Source organism: Capsicum annuum, chromosome 10 (genome assembly GCF_002878395.1).
Source record: "Capsicum annuum cultivar UCD-10X-F1 chromosome 10, UCD10Xv1.1, whole genome shotgun sequence".
Taxonomy (NCBI): domain Eukaryota; kingdom Viridiplantae; phylum Streptophyta; class Magnoliopsida; order Solanales; family Solanaceae; genus Capsicum; species Capsicum annuum.
The window spans coordinates 137,134,622-137,142,099 of NC_061120.1; positions in this window are offsets into that span (position 1 = coordinate 137,134,622).

Consider the following 7,478-nt stretch of genomic DNA (forward strand, 5'->3'; position numbering starts at 1 on the left):
TTATATGCATAAACAATCCTAACTGACTGAATAACTTAAATGTTAGAATACATACATAAATACATGAACTGTAACTGAGATCATGACATCACTGAATCTTAATAGTGATAACATAAGTTTTTCTATAAATGATATACTATTATTTGAATGACAGTGTCTGAAAGTCCTATTTCAGATTGAACTAGTTGACTTTCGTATTGAGCTGGGTGACTATATCTGACAGTCCTGAATTCTGTAAAACTATCTGAGTTCTATTATTGAGACTGAGACTAAGACTATAACTGTGGGAATTAGTCATTGAACAGACATACCCCTAATAAGCTATTATAGCTAAGTTGCGGTCCAATCTGTAACCTAAATTGGAATGGTGTCATACCGCACCACTGGTAAGAATAAGTTGTAAATTATCCCTCATGTAATAGGGAATCTAAGGAGAACGGTGGGACCTTCATCTAACAGGTTAAGTCACCTCATCAACCCTCATCTAAAAAGTTTGATGTCTCAACTTACGCTAGCTACGTAGTTTTGGAGCACAAGGATTTCTTCTAAGAACCACACCCTCTACTCGTAGGTGAGTTCCCATTCTTGAGCTCACTTGGTGCTGAATCCTACTCCCATCAGATTAGACACTGTATTAATTCTACTGAAATGACTGGACTAAGTTTATTGAGTTTTGTTGACTAACAGAACATACAGATATTACTGACTTTCTGAGATTACTGAGTTTACTGAGTTTTTCTGAGTCACATAATTGACTGAGTTTTATGAATCATGGCTTGACTGAGAGTATCTGGAGAATAGGACACTAGCTCTAGGAACATAACTAAATTGTCTGGTACAAGTACCTCCAAGACTCGATCGCATGAAACTAACAAGACATGACACTTCTTGACAAATGACCATAGTCAACTATTCATAGTACAATCATTGTGGATTTTCATGAAGTATTTGCATGCTATAAGCTTACATATGAATAGAAATAGATGTAAACATATCAAAATTTCATGAGCCTAATCTCATGATCATTCAGTCAATCCATTACAAAGCATAACAATAATGTGTAATTCATATCAAACATAAGGGAGAAACATAAATTTATCAATTTTGGTCACAAATAAGTCATTAGGAATAATTCCTATTCTCTTAGTCACTTTATCAAACACCTTGCATGCATATCTCTAGGGTTAGGCATGAATATTGAAATAATACATCATGGTTTTATTTTACACTTCCAATGCAAGAACTTCAACCATATGCTAACATATTTTTATGATAGTCATTGAAGACTTCAACTTGGAAATCAAACAACAACATAAAAATGGATATAATTTAATTCATACCATGGAATCCAAAACTTATATTTCAAATATGGTTTCTTGAGATTCATCAATGAAAGAAACCCATGAATCAAAATTTAACATACCTGGGAGGATGATATTTTGAAGATTGGTGAAGGAAAACTTGAATTCTTGACTTGGAAGTAAATACCTAGGGTTTCTTATTCTTGGGGATTAAACTTTGATAAAAACCCTAATTTGGTGTTATAGATGTATATAAAGTATGAATATGAAGTTATAAGCTCCGGTCTAGTATAGTTAAGTGTTAAAACAGGTGGAAAAAGACCCAAATACCCTTTTAAAAATAGCTTAAAATTGTTGATAGGAAGTTGCAATGGTTTAGTCAAAGGTCAATTACTATCTCGATGGTCCGTCAGTCCTGGCCGTTGTTCTTGTCCAGAACCTGAACTTTCTACCTCGTCTGCGATGGTTTGGGCGACGGTCTATTGCTATCTCTATTGTTCATTAGTCCAGGCCATTGTACTTGACCAGAAGACAGGTTCACTACCTTAGATACAATGGCTTAGGCGATGGTCCATTGCTTCTGGGCGATTCGGAAGTTCTCTGTAAATTGTCCATAACTTTTTACTCCAATACTGGATTTGGACTAAATTGGTATCGTTGAAAAAATAATTCAATTTCTCAAATGATAAAAAGTTAAAATTGGAGAAATTCGATTTGATTTAAACATTAATCATTTAATAAGTCATCACTAACTCTTTTGGAGACTAGAATTAACAAAAAGAATGTTTGGGGTATTACAAATAATGGTGGGGTGTGATAACTAACTATGAATGTGGGAGTTTAATAAATGAGCACTAGAAACTTATGTTTTCTAACTTAAGGGGTAGGGAATGGCGACCCTTTTTACGACACTATGAGGTACGCGGGAATCCTCTAAGTACATTGTACATATTAATCATAGAGAGTGAGATTACTTGTGAATCCCTTACTCTTATGGTATCTTTGGTTCATGCGGCTACATACATCAGGGCCCATTCAAGGGGTTACACTGGACCCATATATCTCATGAATGGTTAAGGACGGTTAAGATACATATACCTAGATTAATAGTTTTAAAGGCATTCTAAACCTAGTTTTTTTTTTAAAATGGTTATACATATATGTATGGTCTGTATGAATATGGTTGGTTTACTTGGTTACTAACTGGCATTATTTTATCCTTATCTTGAGTTCATGTTAGTGTTCACCCGCTAACCCATCTTCGGGCGATTGTATCCTTATGCGATATAGGAACCGACTATTCTAATTCTCTTTCTTAGCTATCAGAAATTTAAGATCAACTACAAGATTGAAGTGTTGAGCTTCTATTTTTTTGGAAGGTTCATTGCATGGATTTTATTTCATGCTTTGGTTCATTTATGTATATTGGGTTTGGCTATAGTTGGGGGCATGTCCCAATCAGATTTAGGTATTCTAACATGGGATGATTGTAGTTTTTTTTGTTCCATACTCTTTTATTATGGGATTATATATATTTATTACAAAACTCATATGGTTTTGGTTTGTCTATTGTTTAGGGTTAGATGATTAGACTCGGTTTGGTTAGTCTCGATAATAGACCTATCCCAGAGTTTATAATTTGGATTGTTATGTTATCTTGTTATATGCTTGAAATTCAACCAACTCAAGGGTGGAGGCTGAAGGTTCGGTTGGGTAACTGCGGTGGTCTCTGGTCCCTGTCAGACTTGGGACACCTATTATGACAAAGCCCCAAGTTGGGTCATTTTAAGTTATTATTAGAACTTTTGGTTTATCATCAATTGGGAGTCCACCAATCCATGTTTAATAGTCTCTTTTAGGGGTGTGTAGCGTGCCACACTCATAAGGACTATAAGGCATTTAGGAATATTTCACTTTCTTGCTATTTTATTTTAAAGCTAGATTCTAAGTCTTGGAATTTCCTCTAATCCTTGTTTGTTCGCTTTTCAGATCATGCCTTGATGATCTGGAATACAAGGAAATTCTTTTGTCCCATCTAGTTATGATGCTGATAGAGTACGCCCTACACTTAAAATTTGCACTCGATCTCAGGGTCCTATCCCTGATTATTCTGGAGTTCCTTTGGTTGCTCCTAGTCCTCCACAAGGTCCTCCCATCTATTGCTTAGTTGGTTGCTTCCTTAGGCTAAACGGGCTACATCTGGTGTTCTATATGCTGACACAAGGGTTGGCCAGTTCATGTAGATGAATCCTCCTACTTTTACTGGTGTAAAGGTGGTGGAGGATTCTCAGTGTTTCTTAGATATAATGGAGAGAAGAAGATATTTAGAATATTATAGGACACTAACGTGGAAGGGGTAAATTTTGCAGCTTATCAACTCAAAGATATTACGTACCATTGGTACAAGGAGTAGGATAGGGATAGGGGTAATATTGATGAGCTAGTTTTGGGGGAGGCCTTTTCTAATGCCTTCTTGGATTGATTCTTTCCTAAGGATCTAAGGAAAGCAAAGATGGAAGAGCTTGTGAATCTTAAGTAGGGAAAAATAGTTGTTATGCATTACGCCTTGAAATTTAATCATCTTTCAAGGTATGCTCTGGATTTGGTGGCAGATATAAGGGCATGGTGAGAAAGATCACTTCTGGCCTATCTCTAAATTTGATCCTTGAAAGAAAAACTACTTTTTTATTAAAGGATATGGATATTTTGAGGTTGGTTGTCCACTTGCAGTAGCTAGAGGAAGAAAAGAGAAAATATGCAAAGTTTGGAGAAAGGTAGGGTAAGAGGAGCAGGTTCTCAGAGTACGGAGGTGCTCAACAAAAAGGTGGATGGAATGGCAGTAAATGGACGAAGAATAAGTGAGGGAGTTCTTATTCCTTCCATACTACTAGCGCTACTTACCCAAAGTAGTTGGGTGACAGGCGCCATCAAGGTAATGATAATTTTCGGGCACAAGGTGCTATATCTCAAGCAAGTGGGGCACAATTGGCCTTTTTGTGTCCTCTTTGCCAGTTTTATGGTCTTTTTCATTGGGGCTTTTATGATGAAAGAAGGGAAAATTGTTTTAAATATGTTCAGCCAGTCCATATTCTTAAAAACTGTCCAGTTAGTAAGGTTGCGTGGGGAGCGGGCAAGATTACGATTGCTTTATCTTTTCTCCTGTACCTAGTGATGTCACTTTTGCATCTTCTCCAATTTATGGTATCCAAAATAGTTTGTACGCTCTTGCATCTCGATAGGAATCTGAGGTATCACCCGTTGTCATTATTGGTACGTTATAACTCTTTTCTCGTGATGTGCATTATTTGCTTGATTTGGGATCCACTTTTTCCTATGTGAACCCATATGTCGTTGTGTGTTTTTTCGTTTTGATACTGAGGTTATTTAAGATCCTTATTTTATTTCTACCCTAATAGGTGACTCGGTATTTCTAAAAGAGCCTATAGAGGGTATGGTATCTGTTGGTAACAAAAAGACCTTGGTAGATCTGTTTGAGCTAGATATGGTGGATTTTGACATTATTCTTTGAATGGATTGGTTACACTTTTATTACTCATCCTTAGATTGTCGAACTCGTAAGGTTGTCTTTAGGTTCCCTAGTGAATCGGTTATAGAGTAGGAGGGTGGTTCTCTAGCTCCTAGGGAAAGGTTTATTTCTTATATTAGAGCTTACAGATTAATCTTCAAAGGGTGTCTTTATCACTTGGTCTGGGTTAAAGATTCTAACTCGAAAGGTCCCTCTTTACATTCGATTTTGGTGGTAAATGAGTTTCCTGAGGTTTTTTAGATGATTTTCCTAGTGTTCCTCCAGATAAGGAATCGAGTTTGGTATAGATTTGGTTCTAGACAATCATATAATATCTATTCCTCCTTATAGAATGGCTCCGACCGAGTTGAAAAAACTCAAGGAGGAACTGAAGGATCCTCTGGATAAAACTTTTATTCGTCCTAGTGTATCTCAATGGGGTGCACCGATGTTGTTCGTATGCAAAAATGATGGTTCTCTTTGGATGTCCATTGATTATCGGTATTTGAATAAGGTAATAGTCAAGAAAAAGTATCCTCTTTCAAGGATAGATGACTTGTTTGATCAATTGCAAGGTGCCAAGTTGTTTTCTAAGATAGATCTTCGGTCTGGGTATCATCAGCATAAGATTAGGGAGGAGGATATCCCTAAGATAGTGTTTTGTACTCGGTATAGGTACTTTGAATTCTTGGTTATGTTATTTGTCTTGACTAATGCCACAATGGCATTTATGTATTTGATGAACAAGGTTTTTAGGTAGTTCATATATCTTTTTGTCATTGTGTTCATTGATGACATCTTGGTGTATTATAAAAGTGAAGTGAATCATGGCAATCATCTCTGTGTCGTGTTGTAAACCTTGAAGGAACAACAGTTGTATGTCAAATTCTCTAAGTGTGAGTTTTCTTTCAATGCTATAACTTTCTTGGGTCATATTATTTCTAGTGAGGGGATCAGGGTAGATCCTCAAAAGGTGGTTGTGGTTAAAAGGTGGCCTAGACCCGTGACTCCAACCGACATTCGGAGCTTCTTGGGTTTGCCTGGGTATTATAGGCGGTTTGTGGAAAGCTTTTCTTTGATATCACAAAGCATTAATAGTGGATATCATGTCTAGAACCAATCCACAAGAGAAAATCAATGTAATAAAAACATCAATAGTTTATGCAAGGAACTCAGATAACATATATGAAATATACACACCTTGTCCATTTATAGGACCATATAACTCTCCATATTATCATGTAAAGATATTATATAGGACTTATAGTTGCCTAATAGCCATGATCTGTAGGGAACGAGCTCAGTCCATGTATGAATCTCATAAGTCAATCAAGTACACATGCCACCCTTATTCTGACCTAAGTGTTTTTCCACCCTTATTTAACTCAAATCCACCAATTCAGATGCCATCCACTAAAAAAACTCAATTCACAACAACAATAAATTGTTATTCATAAACATAAATCTTTTGTATGATTCACCATTAAACAAAACATATAGTGTACATTCAATAATTTAAAACAATTGATGGCACAATCGAAAACAAGTTAAAAGATGTTTATTTAACAAGCAGATCTAGAATCAAATTGAATCTCAACTCTAATTCAACCATAACCTGTCTTAATTCAAGAATTTTAATGATCTAAATGATTTGAGCCTTGCACTTTCTTGTAGCCTGGACTTGATCTCAATTTAAAAAATGCAGGTAAAGAATAATTCAACAAATGCTCTACCAACTCTAGGCATTTTAATCTAAAATGATATCCTAAAGTCCAAGTTCATGAACAATTTCCTTATTTTAAGGTTTTCTACCCTTTATTCCACTCAAATTCTTCATAAAGCAAGATTAAAAGGATAGATTCTAGTCTAGTAGTTATGGTCAAATCATTCTAGACTATAATCCAGCAAATATAGCCCTTCCATAACCAATCCATATTATGTTCCTAACCTAGGGTTAAATCCACTATCCCCACTATGAAAAATCCTCATAAATTCTAAGGATTTAGGGATTAAATTTATATTAGAGTAAAGGGAATTCAAATACCTTGGAAGTGGAAATCGATGGAATTCACCAGAAATCCTAATTCACCCTAAGTCAACCTCTAAAGATTTTGAATTATAAAACAACATTCTAACACTTAAACTATAGTTTTATGATGTTGAGTTTACTATAGCAGTCTGATTTGATTATAACAATATTGTTAGAGTGGGATCCATCATAATTATGGCGTTGATCATGATTGCTCCCACTCTAGAGACATAATTCCCAGCAGACTGACTACCCGATACAACAAGGTGAAAGGTACAACTTGGGACTTGTTCCTAATTTTACTATATTTTTCAGCACAATACTCAGATTTTAATATTATAATTTAACCCTCAGATTTTAATATTATAATTTAACCCTTTACATCAAATGCTATATCTAGAGTTCTACTAACCCAAATTCAATTTCAAAATTTTCTACGATCTTTCTAATCTCTTAGTTAAAGTGATATCATCTAAAACCTATGAACTAATACCCATTAAATTCTAGATTAACTTGACCATACAACACCTAAAATTTATCTGAAACTAGCCTAGCCTAGATTTTTAAAATTTTCATCCTGGCAGAAACTTAACCCAAATTTCCACATGCTAGGTATACCATA